General features: G+C 39.9%; 1 non-coding gene across 1 annotated transcript; it reads left to right on the top strand.

Moving 5' to 3' along the window:
- The first annotated feature begins 4,759 nt into the window (after window positions 1–4,759).
- On the top strand, window positions 4,760–4,832 carry trnar-ccu (transfer RNA arginine (anticodon CCU)). The gene has a single exon. It is a non-coding gene; the product is annotated as a tRNA-Arg (tRNA).
- Window positions 4,833–17,821: the final 12,989 nt, after the last annotated feature.

Raw genomic sequence — 17,821 nt, 5'->3', positions numbered from 1 at the left:
GGTAGCCCCAGCCATAACACTGACCAGAGAAGTAGTTAACTCACAGTAGACTGCCATAGCGAGACAAAAATACTAACTCAAAAGCTAGAGACATATTCTCAGCTGCAGGTGTAGCTTAAAGCATTGCCTCAACCATGGCCCAGGGTGGTGTTTCAGCACCCACACAAGCTTAGCCGGTTACAGCTGTGATCGCAGTCGGTGGTTGTTGCTGTGGTAGCTTTCTTCATCTCGAAACACTGATCACAGGTAATGCAAAAATTACTGCATGAAAACTAAAAGTATCACATGACAAAAAAACTTAATATATTGAAAAGGCCCTTATAAGTAGCGCAGGAAAAAAAAAAATTCCGCTGACTTCAAGGGCTTCATCGAGCAAAAAACAAAGGACAATAATGGCAAACTGTTCTTTAGAATCAGAATCAGAATCAGCTTTACTGGCCAAGTTTGTAGAACAAACAAGGAATTTCACTCCGATATACTAAGCTCTCTTGAAAACAAAGTTGTGAACACAAAGTACCAGTGTCAAATCAATTTCTACATTGCACCCATCCACCATGTTTTGAAGTCATCTCTTCAAGTCTGGAAATTAAAAACAGACTCGTGAACAAAAGAGAAATTCTATTCTGTAATATATCCACAGTAAATAAATTCGATGAGGGCTTGTGAAACATATGGCTCATCACGTCAATGCAATGGGTAAGTTTTAAGTCTGTCTAATCCAGTGCTGAGAGTAAAAATGTATCACCTTGCATTGCTCATCTATCATGCATGCACCATCTGTCTGAGGATTCATTCCAGTTTTTCTCTCCCCTCATACATATTGTTGCTCTCGCCGTCTGTCTCCCTCACAAGGAGATGCTGTCATTTTAATATCAGGATCCTGCCAGTGATCAGGTGACAGGGCTGTACACCATGTCAAATTAGTAAGTCTGCCACATTATCCAGAAATGTGTGGGAGACTACAAAGCTCTGTCAAGTGCCAGAGAGCCACACTAATCTCTAAACTCTGCCGCAGGACACAGCGGCTGTTTTTCTTTTTTTTCTTTTCTTTTTTTTTCTGTAACACCACGGGAAAGGAGAAGGACGGGTGACCATTCTTTACTCCCGAGCTTCTTTACTCTCCAGCTTATTCAGAGGATGGTTTTCAAAGTAAAAAACAAATAATATCCGCGGACATGACTAGAAGGGTTGTTCATTAGAGGGGACAATTGAGTATCATAAGGAGATGACAAATGCTACGCTGTCAAACGTCTCCCAGCCTCATCTAGCTTGTGCAGCTTTTATTAGACAAATCCCTCTTTTGGGAGGAGAGAACCAATCTGGTTTAGACTACCGCAGGATTGCATAATTTTTCTTTCTTTACCAGCCAGACATGTCTGAAAATTATTGTTACTAATGGGATACTGAAGACGGTGAGCTTCTTCCCCATTACATTCATCATCTGTCTAGTCATCCGTCTGACTGGAGTCTATTTCCAGAGTGTTTTCTGCATCGACGTGTCTTCAGAATCAGAAGAAAAAAAAACTATTGATCAGGAACATTTCTCTTTGCTTTGAGACAGGTGCTCAACTTTTTAAACAGGAAAATATCCAGGTGTAAATAATATCAGTAAAATGGCAAAAACAAGGAACAGCAAAGTACTGCAGATTGCAGTATTTTAATATAAATGCCACAATATAGTGCTGAACATTATCCCATAAGCCCTATTGTAGCATACACCGTTATTTCTATTTCAGCTACAACTGCTAATAAACTTCCCCTGAAACATTTAGAAAACCTAGAAATGCCAAATGATTCAATAATTTATCCACATTCAAATTAGCTGAGGGAAGTAAGGAGAAGCAGTGAACTCAGCCAGAATGTCACTGGTCCTCTGGTGTCCTCACAAGATGTTTATCCGATGAAGATTATAATTCTGTTTTAGTGTATTTTTTCAATGTTTAAACTGTTCAAGAACGCATTGCGCAGTGCTCAGTTCAACCACTTGTCGGAGGTGATGAGTGAGCAGTGGCATTGACTCTAGGGAAGAAGAAGGAGTGTGTTTTTGTCCTTTTTATGCAACTCAAAGCACTTCCCTGTGTTTTCCGGAGTCTCTCACTGTAACATATTTCATATATACTCTAACACCAGCTTTGTGCTTCCAAAGATTGCATTTTTGCTTCAAAAATAATAAAAGGTGTGTTCATTCGGGATTATCTTGCTGAGCAAAACATGTGCATCATATAAAGATACGTATCCCACAAAGTTTCTTTTCAGCAATTAAAAGATGCTAACTTCAGGGGTGGCTCAACAAAAAGAGGCGATCCCTCTTCTCAGAATCACATTGCATATCATGTTCACATTCTGGTAGTGGAGTCTTGGACAAGATGGGATGTAAGAATTTAATCGAATGCCAAAGCAGCTCCACTCAAGCAGAAGAATGTAGATAGAACTGTTTAAGTTAGCATATTTTAAATTAAATCTAATTATTTGTGGAGTACTGAGCTTCCCACAGGATAAAGAAGACTTGGATTATACAGGTATATGCATTTTAGAGTTTGTACATTGATGTTAAGTCTAATTTTGCTGTGGGTGTTCGGCAGTCTGCAGTAGAATAAAGTAACATGTATGTTCTTTTATCAGTCATCACACGAAGGGAAAAAAGATTTCCTTCCACAACAGCAAATACTTGATAAACAAATTACACTTTTGGGTAATATAACCATACACAAGAAGAATGAAAAAAAAAACTGTAGTTTTAAACAAAAGCACTAGTAATTCATCATTTTGGACTGGGCTGTTTTGGATGCTCAGTCAAACTGCTCTACAGATAGGAGCGGTACTAGTATAAAATGTATCTTCAAAACTGGAAGGCACCAAAGTCACCGTACTTCATAAACTGGTTGCGTGAACTTATTTTGGTTTAACACATGGAGAAACTGTGGTGTGATAGCTTAAACTGATATCACAAATGGGAAGAATCTTGGGCTCCCTGAATATGATATGTGCACTAAATTTGACCGTATTGTATGATTTATATTGCTTTGCTTCTACTGTATGTATTTACAATTGGATGAGTTGTAATATGTAATAATTGAGTCAATCTTGTGTGCGTATATGTGAGTGTTTGTGTGTATGTGTGTTTTCGATAAGTTTAAGTTTTGTTTTTTGTATTTTTCATTTTGTTTTTTGTGTGTTTTCTCGTTACATAAAATATGACAATAAAATGATTAATCACTAAAAAGAAGTACAAATCGAGATCTGCAAACTGCATTCACAATATAACCGACGTCATGAGAAACCACTTCACTGCTCCTCCTTTCAAAGCCTGGCCTAATCAAAGTCAAGGAGGCAGCAGGAGTACATCTAGAAAGTTCACGATGAAGAGAAGCTAGTTTTCACGGATCCAAAACACCACAAATTGACTCTTCAAAGCTCAGTGGGTGACCTACTTTTGTGCAGCCAATTATATTATGTCTCCCTCTTGCATCTTTTTTAAAGTGGGTCAAGAAATACGAGAAATCCGAAAATAACTGACGGCATTTGTACTAGTTTGTACACAGAAGGTGTGGCCTTTCCTTCTGTTGACTGATGATTAATACATTTCTTGGTTTGTGAGTGTATGTTAAAGATTAATTACTGACAAACAGGAGATTGTTGGTAGAAGTAGAGAAGTATTGAAGACATTGAGGTCATCGACTACAATGAAGATAAGAAAGTGTAGGAGATGAATATCAGCCTCTGCTCTGATGTAGTGGTTGTATCAGTCACAGCCATTTGTCTGCATTAGCCTGATTTAACATTTCCATAAAGCTCTGTTATTTTTCTATTTGTGTTATGAATACCTTAAAATCTTTAAAAGACTGTACTTTCATGAAAACAACTGGAAGCACGATAACCGTCAAATTCGAGCCAGACAGAAACTGATTACCTCTCTTTGTGTAGTTTTGTGGGAACCTTGGCGACCCCCCAAACAATCTGCTACAAAACAATTGCCTGGACATGATAAATGAAGGCGAAGCAGCTGCCTACCAACCAGTTGACTTCCTGTGTACCTCTGAGTTATGATAAATACAGCAGACCTGGTTGTCTTTTGATAATGTCTCAAAGCTCAAGGGGCCATACTTTATAATAACATAGTACATATACATTTGCGTTTATGATGCACCTACTAACACGCAAACTGTGAAATAGAAAAACTAAATCATTATAATGTGGGCTGGCTTTTGTTGTAGTCGCAGGATTCAATGAGACGTTAAAGTTTGATGGCCCTTAACGCATCACGGGGGGGGGGAGGGGTCATTGAAACTGTCCCTGCATCTTCTTTAATGTCTGGGTGTTATTATTTCAGGCTGCCTGAGGAGGCGAACTCCTTTCATGCTAATGTACGTGATGTTTCTGACACACTTTAAGCAGCTTGCCAATAAAAACGGGGAGCTTAAACAGTTTCTGACAGTGACAAAAGTGCGCTAAGGAGTGTCTGGTAACCCTGATGTAGTCACAACTTTAGTGTTTTAAGGCAATTGTTCCTCTGAATGCAGAGTTCTATGAGACTCAGAAACTTCGCTTCTTTGCCTCCTAGTTTAGCTGCTGCTATCTAGTTTGTCATTACGCTCAATCGCCTTTGCTTTCCCCCGGATTGGCAAACCAATACTTGTTAGTGTCTGTCAAATGCATGTCACTGAGTGGCAACACAATGTAGATTCATTTATATGTAGAAGTCATCTGCGCTAGGCTTAATGTGTTATATATCCTTTTACTAAGATTCAAGCACTGAATAGCCCTAGTGGCCTAATGGATAAGGCACTGGCCTCCTAAGCCAGGGATTGTGGGTTCAAGTCCCATCTGGGGTGGCTGGTGAAGTGCAAAGTGATGCTCAACTTGAAAACCTGTCTTATTAAAGTAGCATGATTTGATGTTCAGACATAATTAAAAACTACTTAATTTGGCAAGATGGACAGAGAGGAATGGGATCATGCTAATGCCTGAGTTTAGAGGATGTTGTTCTACTGCGACATGCTCAGTGTTGGCAGTAATGCCGCAACTTGTGGCAGCATTACTAACTTAGCTACATTCTGTAGTCGTATGGCGGTAGTGTCACTGCTTTCTTCGAAAAATCACTTTTTTCTGGCTCAAGTAGAAGCATCGGCCAAAAGTATATTTCCTGAACATTTAAAACCTAGGACTATAGAAGTCCAGGAGAGGAATAATCAGTGCTTTCTCCCTCCGACTGAAATGAAAATCTGAAGCACCTCCATATGATAGTGATATCATGTACCGGTCCAGTCCTTCTTGGACTTTCAGCTGCAGGAATACGAAGACATGAACTGGTGGAGTCGACTTCTCCTGTGTCACATAAAAAAATCTCGTTGTGAAGAAGGAAGGAGGGCAGAAGCTTGTTTCCATGGAGAGAGGGAGAGAGAGAGGAGAGACAGAGAGATCCCACACTGATTTCATTTGGAGCTGAAGATCGTCACTCTTCTGCTTGCTGTGGCTCACTCACTTTCAGTTTGTTCTGAAAATGTGTCTGAAAAAAATCCAAAGTGAGCATGTGTCCTACGTAACAGAGGTGCACATTAAACACATAAAAACACACACAAACCACTGGGACCTACTCTACTTATAAAATGTCAAAAATTACTTTTGTTGTGATTTGGTTCATTACAAATAAAATTGACTTCACACACACACATGCACACAGTTGAGCAGAAACACTCTGCAAACCTGCTTTTTTTACTCTTACAGTATGTGGAGCATGGGTTTGTTGTTGTTGTCAAATTGGTTATGGAGCTTTGAGAGCGGAGTGGCACCTAGCTAGTAAGTCTCAAATCAGTCATTATAATGTATTTTTGACTGTTTTTGGGAGATAAACAATTGAGCTGACATTAACTTCAAATGAAGTCGCTCACCACTTTTTGCTTATAGTTTCATTAATTTGGTACCTCAGCTGCAGTTTTGTGCCTCACTATGTTCACAGGGTTCAATAGCCGCTATCCTGCCATTGGCGTAGCTTAACAGTTAGCATACAGCCAGTTAGCGAGATGCAGCTTAGAAATGACGTGGATAAGAAAAAAAAAAAAAAAAAAACGAGTGATATAATTTTGTGCAAATGTTGTTAAAAAAAAAGAACACCTGACATGCTTCAGATACCTATGGAATTTTAAATCATTTTCAACCAGCTTGGTTTCTTCCAGTCATATACAGTGCATGTATCTGTGTCTTTGTCTCTGGCTGCCCCGTGCAGCACAATCAGAGCTGTTTCTATGTAGATTGTCATTTTAAATGCTTATAAAAGCCCCCCCAAAAAAAGAAGATGAAGAAAAAAATGCAGTGGTTTATGTTTCTGGAGAACTGATCGCAAAAATTATCGATTCCAATGACTTTCACTGTGTGTTTGATGCCGTAGGGAACTGTAGAGTCAGATAACAATTCTCTGTTGGTATCTTTACATATCGCAAAGCTGTCTGACCCATTTTTACATCCGCCAAGGAGGTTTTTTGGGCCAACTGTTTATTAGTAAGATCATGCAAAACCATGGATGTCGATTTTCACCAAATTTGGTGGAGGTTCTCTGTGACGGCCCTCTAGCTAATCAGATATGTTTTCAAATCGACACTGTTATTGTTGCCAGTTGATCTAAAGTTATTCTTGTACTCATATGTCTTGAACAGTGTGTTTGATCATTTTCCACTTACAGTTAGAAGAGTATCCCACAGTATTAAGATAGAACAAAAGTGAACAATGAGAACCTTCTTCAAATTGAGTCTAATTCTGATTTGCGTGCGGCACGGAAACCTTTAGATTTGTTAAATTACCAGGAGAATGGGTTATCAAGCAACAGAAACAGTATGAGTCTTTACTAGTTTCAAAATGTCGTTTAGAACTGAATTGAGTGAGTGTGTTTTTTGTAGAAGTGTGTGACTTTCATATGCACAGCAGAAAACTGGAAATGTCTCTTTCCCCTCCTCTCCATTCTTTCTCAAAGGCTGTAGAAAAACAATCTGCTGAGAAGAAAAAAAAAAGAGGATGACTTGGCAGCAAAGCAGTAAACTCCATTACTGTCCAAATCCCTAACAAGACACAAGACAAACAGACATCTGAGTAGAGTTTTAAATTCTGAGGTGAGGCTTAACAGGGGATAAAACTGCTCAAAAAAAATCATTTCAAGTTTCAGTTTCTGGAAGAAACACGCAGTTTACACCTCTGCTGTAAAAATCTGCTTGCTGGAGTCTCTTGTTAACACGGCATGAAGTCTGTTCCAGCTGATATCTATCCTTCCACCCTGCTGTCTCTTTTCAACTTTGTTTCCCTCTTCTGAGACACTTTGATGAATCGAAGATGAATTAACTAAGAGTGGGTATCTCTAAAAACCTGCCAACTAATAATTCTTCCATGAAATGTGTCTATGTGTGACATGTTTACAGTGTCAATATCACTCAAGTTGGAGTAACTTTGTGTGGGTGTGTGTGTGTCATAAAGGCAGGCTCATGGGCACAGATTCCCACCAGCATTATACTACAAGTCTAGGACATTTGGCAAGCAGGACTATAGCCTTGGTCACCAGGAGGAATATGCATACGAGCCTGAGGAGGGAAAGAAGCAGAGGAAGGCAAAACGCCAGCATACACTCAGAAATAATCACTCTCTCCCCCGTCACCCACACACTGAGCTCTGTCATGCTGCCACCCACTCCCTCAGTCCGAAGTCCTACTAACACTGCAGGACCAAACCAACAGAGTTCGTGGGGGAACGTCTATTTCTTGTAAAAACAAAAAGTTACATCTCCTTCCTCAAAACAAAATGGCACATGAAACCATGGCAGTAAACTAAAAACAATTTAAATGTTTAATGAGAACATCTAAGTTACATTCTGTAGAAGTTTGACCATTTTTTTCTGATTCAGTTGATGATTTATTGTCAACTAATTTGGCCCCTCTCCCCTTCTTTTCATTTTGATCTTTTGTGTTCATTTTTTTGTCACTTATTTTCCTTATGCATCTTTTTTTTTTTTTTTTTTTTACCATGGATCATAGTCCTGTGCCAGCTCAGATACTGAACCAGAAAAGGAAGTGGCACTTCCATCTTTGGAAGTAATCAATGTTATGTATAATTCAATGTGGTGGCACTCTGGGGAAAAGCTCAGTATTTTGCCGTGAAACAGCAATAATGGCTACCATCAGATTCATACAAGAGGAAGAGGAAGTCTTTCTTGTCACATTTACTTACTACGTACTGTACAGCAAAATTTGTCCTTCGACTTAAACCTATCTTCTACAGAGCAGTGAGAGGTTGCGCACAGTGATGAGGAACCAACTCCAGATCCAAGTACCCTGGAGCACGGACAAGGGTATTTAACCTAGCATTCATGGTTTTGATCTGTGCTAGACAGAAGATATGGCTACCATTTTACCCTTCATTTGGACACCCAAAATCTTGCTCCTCATTCTGATGGACTTTTTGAAAAAGTAATCAGCAGTCAGAACTAGCTTCCTTTTCTACAGTCCGTCTTCAAGTCGGCTTCTTCCTTCATCTGCCTTTAAAACAAACGACCATCCTGCCTACCTTGTCTAGTGACCTGTGCACATGTACATGAATGGACTGGAAGGGTTAGGGTCCAGAAGAATTTAAATTGAAGGCACAGCCACAATGGCCGGTGACATCATTTGTATCACTCAATCTCAAAATTCGAGTTCTTTCGAGCCACGTAAACGGACCCATTTTTATATAGCACCTTTGTAACTTAGCTTACTGAAAGTGCTTTACAATGTTGCTTCATTCACCCATTCATACACACACTGATGCTGGAGGCTGCCATGCAAGGTACCATCCAATGCATCAGGTGCAAATAGGTGCTCAGTATCTTGCACAATGACACTTACATACAACACTTTGACACACAGTAACTAGGAGAAGTACTGTAAGGTTCACACCAGTGACCCCCCTCCATTTATGTGGCTCCCGATTTGTTCTCATAGTTGATGACATTGTTGGCAAAACAGAATCGCAGAAAATGGCATCTCAAAGAAATATGAGGTAACATTAACACTTATCTCCTCTCCTGGAGATAACCTACTCCTTAGCATTCATCCTTGGTTCAGCAGCTTCACCACATTGCACTCTTAATAGTATTCCACGTGTGACTGAAAATTGGAAGTGAGAACTTGAATAGTTCAGTATGGGCTGGAGAAAAAAAACACACACACTTGTAAATTTCCAGTAATATTTTACTTCACTCGTAACCCTTGGTGCCTTAGGAGATAAAGTTAAAATATGTCTTTGAAATGGCAAATACACAGGCTATCACAAATGGCAGCCAGTGCTCAGCTTTTGCTGGTTTGAAGGCAACATCAACAGAACAACAGAATGAAGAAATGTACCGTGTCAAGCCTGCCTTGAAATTACACGCCACCCCACCTGAGAGAGATGTTTCAATTAAAACAATGACAAGGTTTGCAAGGCATTCTTTCTTCCAAGAAGTTGTTCCTTTCCATTTTCTCCTCTGTGCTTTAGGTGTTTGAAAGTGCACTGATATGAAAACACTCAAGTGAGGATTGTGAAATGGCATTTTAGTCAAATCAAATTAAAAGTAAATGCTCACGGTTGAAAGTCTTGCTCCCTTAAAGGTATTTTTCTAGTGTAGGGGAATGACAGCAGATGCTTTGATGACTGTATTTTTGAAGGAAACGTTCCTAAATTGCATGAACAGAAAGGTTGGAAAAGAATCATGTTGTGCATCTGTCCTATATCAGGCATACATGACTGTCATCGAGCCCACATGTTCTTATTTGTGAAGGAGAATGCATGAACCCCATTGGCATTGTGTGAGAGAGAAAATGTGTGTGAGCGAGCATAAGTGCGGGCACTGGCAGGAGCTGATATTCATTTTTGGGCTGCATATGGTAGGAGGACAGAGAGGGTGGGTGGAGAGGATGAGAGCGAGAAATTCTAATTTGCTCATGCTTGCATGGCAAATATTTCCGTGCTGACAGAAATAACAGGCTGGTGGCATACTTGGTGCTTTTTTTTTCCAGAGCATTCACAACTAGCGCACTCTAAATGTAAGACTGTGTCACAATTCAATGTGCTACACTGTTACTGCACATCTGTCATGACAACAAAACAAAAAAGAGCATTTTCTTCACTCAGAACTAACAGTGGGGGGGGGGGGGGGGTGGTGTTCTTTGCTGATGTCCTTTGCATCTAACTTTGGCATGAGAACCCATGCATCACTGGAGACTTGGGGTTCATGCCACATGTTCATGTCCCACTATTTGTAGCACTTAAAGAACCACTGTTAAGGTTTTTGGCAGTGTGTAATGGTTGATGCTGGGAAAAGAACAGTGGTAGACAGACGTGCACAGCTTGGTTTATTACTCAAGAATGGCATCATCCTGAATGGCACCAATTTACACTATTACACAACCATTCACACTCCCATTCATAACTACGGTTAGAGTATCAATAAGCCTAATCCCCAACTGCATGTCTTTGGACTGTGGGAAGAAGCCGCAGTACCCGGAGAGAACCCACGCAGGCACAGGGAGAACATGGAGACTCCACACAGAAAGATCCCACGCCCGAGCCGGGACTCTAACCCAGAACCTTCTTGCTGTGAGGCGACAGTGCTGACCACTGCACCACTGTGCAGCCTTCTGGATTTACCTTTTAATCAATCTTTGAATTGTTTTTGGAACAATCGTGTGTGTCAGTGCAAGAAAGAGAGATGATCTGTTATTTCGAAATCTCCTGAAGGGAACACATTCATTTCCGTAAAATTTTCAATCTAAAAAACAAAATAACTGGAGGAATCAAAATTATTCACAAATTTGAAGTACATTTCTTTGGTTTTGTGTGGAAATTGGAATTCAAGGTATTTTTACTTAACTTGGATATTATTGGCTAGTCAAAAATAGAGTGTTGTTTCTGTTAGATTGAGCAGGAAATGTATTCTTGGTTTGAATAGATCTTGTGAATTTGATAGTACATGTAAATAAAGATTATGCATTCATCAAAAGTGCAGGAACGTGGTGGCAACCGAGAGTGCAATTACATTTTACTCATCAAACAGGGCATGTGTCAGGTATGGCCTTTATAAAGGAATTCAATTTTTTTGTCATTACAAATAAAACTAAATTTTCCGCGAAAGTCACTGACGGATAATCAATCCTCACTTGCGTCTGAAAGATCTAGTACATGCCACGTATTTCTAAGCAAATTAATAACGACTGCAGAGAACTTCTAATAAATAAATAATAACAATCAGTGCGTTCCTACAATCTGGATGTTGTCGTTACACTGTGGGATTTTGGGTCGTGTAGTATTTCTTGATTACATTTTCAGCATTAAAACACATTGTGTTTTCAGAGCTAACGGTTTGGAAGTGATGTCACTGACAAGCATCAAGCAAAATATCGGCGCTCTGCTAAAATCCAAACAATACAGTAACTGTCAGTTATTGTAACATTAAATATAGTTGCATTTTGAATGTATGGCCATGGCATCCGAGAATCAAAGGATCAAAGAAGCCCCATAAGAGATGACAATATATCATTGTGACCCAAACTATTGGTGCTCAGTAACTTACTTACTTTTAGTGAGCCAAGACATTTTGGCTGAACTCCAGCATTTTTAACTTTGCACCTCTACATATCAAGGACTGACTTCAGAGTCAAATAAGGGACAAAATTAAACTCCTATACAAGATATAAATTAGACGATAAATTAAACTGGTGAGATCCCTGAGACACCTGTCCCGGGTGAACCCCGCCTCTCGCCCGTAGATGCTGGGATAGGCTCCAGCCCCCCTGCGACCCTTACTAGTAAGGAATAAGCGGAAGATGACGATGGATGGATCCCTGAGACTGCTTCATGCAATAGAAGGAGGCACATCAACAAGTCTGTATTAAAACATGTGCAAGCTAACGAATCACAGTCTGGCACACGTACAAATGTACAAGTTTGACCTTGTTGTCACTTCATGTTTACAAGCTTTACTCATATTAATTGTTTTTTTAATAAAAATCAATACATTTTGATTGGCTTTTCTTTGTTAGAGTGAAAGGTGTTTTAAAATATTATACTATATTTCAGAGTAGATGAACATGAGAGGTGGGGTCCCAGCTCATGAAAAATGTTTCATGGAAAAACAATGTTGTTTAACTAATAACGCAAGTGGAGTTTGTATGTGAAGTTAGAGTGACAGGAGAGTCAGTTCTCGGGGGTTGACGGTTTGAAGTAGCCTCCATTTTCTGCTGTTTTCCTCTCAGGGAAAATCTTTTGCTTGAAAATCAAAGCTGTGTCCCAACATGTTCTCACAGCATCATCAAGATCAGCCATTTGTCAGCAGTTGACTCCACTCCAGTTCTTCCCCTTACCAGGTGCTGTCTCTCCTGGGGCAGGGTGCCTTCGGCTGTGTCGCCAAGTGTCTTACAATGACCATCAAAGAGACGGTTGCCATCAAAATGGTTTAGAAGGGTTGTATATCTAACAGGTCCAACAGGGGGTAAGAAAACACACAGAGCACACGTTTGTTACCACACGTTTGTTACCACACGTTTGTTACCACATACTGGATCATTCTTGTGTTTCCAATAACAGCACAGGTTATAGGGAACTTGCTAGCCAGATAGTTCTGACTAAACTTTTAATTTATTCAGTTCCAGCGTGCTGTTTCCATCAACTCTACAAACAAAGCTGCGGAAAAAGCTTTTGTCCACAGATTTGTGGACATGCTGCAGCTGGACGCAGTCCACAGGATGACCCCCCCCAGGAAGTCACAGAGCATCCCTTCACACAAATGGCCTGGTCTAGTTCCTATGCAATAGCTTCCAGTAAGTGAACATATTGTTTAAACAAGATTTTAACATCCATCCATTCATTTTCTTCCGCTTATTCCTGTTAAGGGTCGTGGGGGGGCTGGAGCCTATCCCAGCAACTACAGGTGAGAGGCGGGGTTCACCCTGGACAGGTCACCAGTCCATCACAGGGCCAACACATAGAGACAGACAACCATTCACACTCACAGTCACACCTATGGTCAATTTAGAGTATCAATCAGCCTCGTCCCCTCTTGATGTCTTTGGACTGTGGAGGAAGCTGGAGTACCAGAGAGAACCCACACAGGAACAGGGAGAACATGGAGACTCCACACAGAAAGTGTGATGACAGTGCTAACCACTGCACCACTGCATGGCCCAGCCACAATATAAAGTATGTGTGTATATCTACATGCATGTACAAACCAAACAGGAACATGTAAGTTTATTAGTGTATTTAAAAGTTCTAACACACAATAAACTTAAGAACTTACATCTCTTTGTTTCCAGGACAGCCAGTCCCAGTTCCGTCTCCTTAAGGCTGAAGAGGAAGCTTGAAGACGGAAACATCACACCTCAGCCCCCTCACAGACGGCCAAAGATTGAATGTTATTAATAGGAATAGGTTAGGAATATACAGGCCAGTGCTCTATTGCTCATACAATCCCTCGACCCAGAGACCAGGCTTACAGTTAAGAGTAATTTAAGTTAATTGAAGCAGTATGTCACAAAGTTCTAGCATTCCTTATTAATTCTTGTCATCATTTTTGGTTTCCTGCAGTACAGCAGTATTTTAAATTTAAAAATGTTGTTTATATAAAACCCAGACATATAACACCAATTGTAAAAATGTCCAAACTGATCATAATTAAAAACCAATATGCCACAATCTAACCTGCTGACACTCATACGCTGTTGCTACTGCAAGTTTCGCTTTCCCATCCATGTAGAGTCAAAAAGCACAAAGACACTGGTAGTGGTACTCCTGGTTTACTGGGAAGGGGTTCGATTCCCTACAGTGTCGTGCTAACTGTTTGGCAATAACATGAAAGCCCACAATTTCCTCTCCACCAATTGTAACAGCTGTTACAAACGTCCAATATAATGTCTGGCACGTCCTACATTTACTACTATTTACAACTTTTAGATCGATAGCTGAACCCATAAAACACTATGGGTGCCACATCTACTACCAACAATAGGAGGAGCCAAGAAATTAGTCTATTCCCAGCAGGCACATATCCTGAACGGGCGTTGTACTCGTTAGTAAAAATCTTTTACCGTCTCATTCGGTTTCATTTTTATTGCTTTATGTGTCAGATACCATTTCAAACTTAAACACATGTCATGCAGCTGTGACAATAACTGAGAGGATGCATGTCTTGTGTGGTCGGGTCTTTTGGCAGGTAATTCAAAGAGGCAATAATGCAGGCCATGGAAGTGTGATGCTTAAGACTCAATGAATGAAACTTAAATAAAATGATGAAGTTGTATTGTTTTATTATTGGTTCAGTTTTTACATTTTTAAAGGATTTTTTAAAAATCAGAAATGATGTAACAGCCAGCCTATGCTGTAATAACTGATTACTTTGTGGGGAAAACTGCTGGCAATCTAGGTTCATGACTTTTATTACATTACTGGTAAGCTACTACATTAACGGCTTTAATTATATTACCTATGTAATTATGCTTTATTTTTATTAACATATTTAGGAGAACAGGAAACAGTCAGACTCCTGAAGTGGTATTTTACATACTGATGGCAACTAACACGATAGAAAATCCAGGAACAAAATGTCCTCGACACCCTGGCAATTTAATAACGCACTGGGACTGCAGTGGAAGGATATATTAACATTTCAACAAGTAATAAATAAATGAAAATCTATTCTAAAACTCCATTTAGGTATGACTCTAATCAGCCTTATGATCCCAGCATGAAAGCAGAGAAACATTCCTTTCGCAGTTTATTTGAAACTGAGAAGATCATTTAGAACAACAAAACAAAACTACACAAAGTTGGAAGCTTAATAGGCTATAGCCAGCAGTGTTTTCAGTTTGATGTCTTTGCATCTGCTGTAAGCAGCAAAGAGGCTGTCTGTTCACAGGAGGTGTCGGCAATATCCCTCTACAACATCATACACATCAAGCTGGGATCTGAGGACCTGGGATCCGTGGGGTTTAGGCGCATGGAGGGAGAAACATTGTTGTATCAGACTGGATCAGTTCTCCTCGAAAAAATAAATGCTGTGCACAGTGTATTATAGCAATATTCTCAGAGAACTCAACTTTCCTTATGAATTCAAGAAAATGATACTGGTGCTAACTGTATAACATTGCTGCATGATTGTAACAAGACTCCATTTTCAGTTTGTTTTTGTTGTATTGCCCCCAATTTAATGAGCATTTCTTCTTTGCATGATAATAAATCTTTTGCACAGGGGCAGTATACCAAAAAAAAACAAAAAAATAGAGGCTGTAATCAGCACACAGGTGTTCTCCACGATAGGGGCCAACACAATGTCTCGACAAATCCTCCAGACATCTGTAGCACTTCCACACTTAATCAGGGAGAGTTCAGCAGGCTATGTTGCAATCTGTCATGTCAGCTCATCAAATGCTGCAGTTGTCAATGTTATTTTGAAAAAGATAAGCTAAGTTTAGTTGCTTCCAACAGTTTGGCATCACAGCAAATCAAGAGTATGACAGAGGGTGTGTCACAACACCAGTTCGGGGTGGGAACATTCGTCTGTATCTGCATGAACGTTTGTGTCATGCAGCTAACGAAGTTCATTGTTTGAACAACAAAATAATCTCTAAACAGGCAGTTTACAGTGACGGAGGGCATTAACCGAGACGAATACCTGTGTTTTTGTGTCTGGCAGTACTCGATGAGGTCACTTGTCAAGTTCAGCCTCATGAAGGTAGGTTGTGCACACAGGTCCTGGATTCCAAAAACATCTCTGTTCTCCAGTGTCATAAGTAGACCAGAAATGTTCTCTTTGGAGCATCTGTTGGATGTTCTGGACTGTTTCATCAGCATTTTCCTGTCCTGAATGTCGGCAAGCTTCAGTTAGTAATTTCATTCATTCTATGTTAAGGTGGTTACACACACACACGATTTAAATTTGATTATGACTTCTTGAATTGTGATAGATGGTTTTGGTAAAAAAATACAAAATAAATAATAATAATTACTGTGGTGCATTATACGACAGGTCTTCCCCCTGAAACTTGATTGTTAGAATCACGTCAGGAAGCACCCTGTGTCGACTGGGATTCTTAGAGTCAAGTAATCCATAAATTCCAGTTTGTCCGTTTCTTCACTTATCAGGCTCCAGGATAACTGTTATTTAAAAAGTATTATTCTCTCCAAGAAAAGAGGAAGAATATTGCTTATGTCATAGATTTTAAGTTGAGTTGAGTAATCTGTTTGTTTCAGGTGTTGCGTGTAGCATACATCACTGCTCTTAAGAGGTAGTGAAAGTCCTTTGAAATACTAGGAACAACGGGAAACTACCACTTCTCATTGTGTCAATTTTTACAGAAACAGTCATTTACAACGCTGCAACCAACATTTCTCATCAGAGACAGCTTTACTGTATGTCTCTTTAATCTTCTACCATCTTTATAGCACTGTCAAGCTTGTGTATGCTGAAGAGAAATTGCTGGATGCACGGGTCACGACTGGACCGCTCTGATAATATGACATGACCATGACAGTTTGGTCAGAGTAAACCTGATCCAAGGAAACTCTGAATGAGGAAGTAGCAGCATGACCTTTGATGGATGAAGCAGGCAGAGAGCACTTAAGGTCACTGTGATGTCATTGGAGGAGGAGGGTGAAAAAGAAGGAAAAGTCATCTTTTGGGGATGTGCAGGGCTCAGAACATTCATTGCCCGAAGGATCCTCAAAAGAGGCAGTTGAGCGACAGAGTTATGGAGGATGTGGACATGAGAGAGCAAGGAGAGAAAAAAATGAAGAAGTGAGAGATGGAGGGGGGTGAGAGGGCATGGTAATAGTCTGCGTAAGATTGAACTTGATGTCTTAGCTCACAGGGGATAGACTTTCAGGAGCATAGCAGCCCATCTGTGTCCTTACATAAAGTGTTTCCCTCAAGTGGGATTGTGAATTGAGAGGGAAATGCCCTAATCTGTACCATTCAGTCTGGTGAAAGAAAAGCGTCATGAACCATAAAAAAGCTCCAACCACCCTGAAGGGCATGGGATGACAGAGAGGTATCACACGTCCCTCTTCCCCCACCCCCCCCACTCTTCTGTTTGATGCCTTGATCCCTGCAAGGCTTTAGTCAGTGTATTTACGGTAAACACCAAGTATAAAGACACACATGCAAAGCTTTGTTTTCTACTGTCTATGCTACATTGGGATATAATTACAGTAATATGATCACAGCTTGTTTCATTTTTGGAGTGGATCTGAATCAAATTGTGGATCCTGAAAGCTTCAAGCAATCAGGAGCTAATAGGTATCAGCAGTGTATTTCTAAACAGGTTGTAAAAAAATTTACCTCAAATTCCATGTATGAGACACAATTAAAGACGGATTGAATTATTAAAAATTATTCTGGATCTGAGATCAAAATACTGAGACTTTATATTTTTATATTTAGGAAATACTGTGAGGATTAAGCTCCCAGAGATGGTATGGATTGTGTTCTGGATCAGTGATCTGGAAGACCTATTTCTGACGGTAGCCTCCTCCTACTCTCTGGGTGCTTTCTAGTTTGTATTGGTTTGGACTGAATACACGCACACGCACACACACACACACACACACACACACACACACACACACACATCATATATGTATATATATATAAATAAATAAATAATTGTCCATTGCAGATCAATGTGCACAATTTTGAATTACTGAGTTATTTTTTGGGGGCTAGAAATTACTTACCAATATTGCATGATTAAATTGATACATTTGTGAATACATTTGCATAATTAGATGTCATTGCATTAATTAACATCTGCTTAATTGTGCAATTTTTCTAAATTTA

The sequence above is a fragment of the Aulostomus chinensis genome, chromosome 16 (assembly GCF_037954235.1).
Source record: "Aulostomus chinensis isolate RoL2024-O1b breed Wild chromosome 16, RoL_Achi_v1.0, whole genome shotgun sequence".
NCBI classification, from domain to species: Eukaryota; Metazoa; Chordata; class Actinopteri; order Syngnathiformes; family Aulostomidae; genus Aulostomus; species Aulostomus chinensis.
The sequence above is the reverse complement of the archived record's forward strand: the minus strand, read 5'-3'. Positions and strand labels throughout refer to the sequence as shown.